A 498-nucleotide genomic window follows, 5' to 3' on the forward strand; every position below is an offset into this window, starting at 1 on the left:
TCAAATCTCATTATTCGATTAGAATAGTCCAAGAACTGGTGGTAGGCGCTGTTGACTAGCACGTTTTTTGAACATTTCATTATTAGCTGACCCACTATATATCTGTCTCAGGGCCGTAGGAAGCGGTAAGGCCAGTCAGGCCATGGCCTGACCACTTATTCATGGCATGTATAGCTACAACTTATATATTAAAATTTGCTTCTTTTAATTCAATACATTATCATGCGTGTATGCAGTATCTGTGGTTAAAAATGGCTCAAGATTCAATCTCATAACAATAAAGTTTCAAAACATTTCAGGGAGGCATGCTCCAAGTCCCCCTAGAAATGGCAATCTGACAGTGGCAGTGGTGGGATTCAGCCGGTTCGCACCGGTTCGTGTGAACCTGTTCTTAGAATTCAATGACCTCCACGAACCGGTTGTTAACAATCGTATGTATAGGCCTAATAATAACGTTACAACTTACAAGTACGCGTGTTTACAACGCAACTTTAGTAG

Source organism: Limulus polyphemus, unplaced genomic scaffold (assembly GCF_000517525.1).
Source record: "Limulus polyphemus unplaced genomic scaffold, Limulus_polyphemus-2.1.2 Scaffold3131, whole genome shotgun sequence".
Taxonomy (NCBI): domain Eukaryota; kingdom Metazoa; phylum Arthropoda; class Merostomata; order Xiphosura; family Limulidae; genus Limulus; species Limulus polyphemus.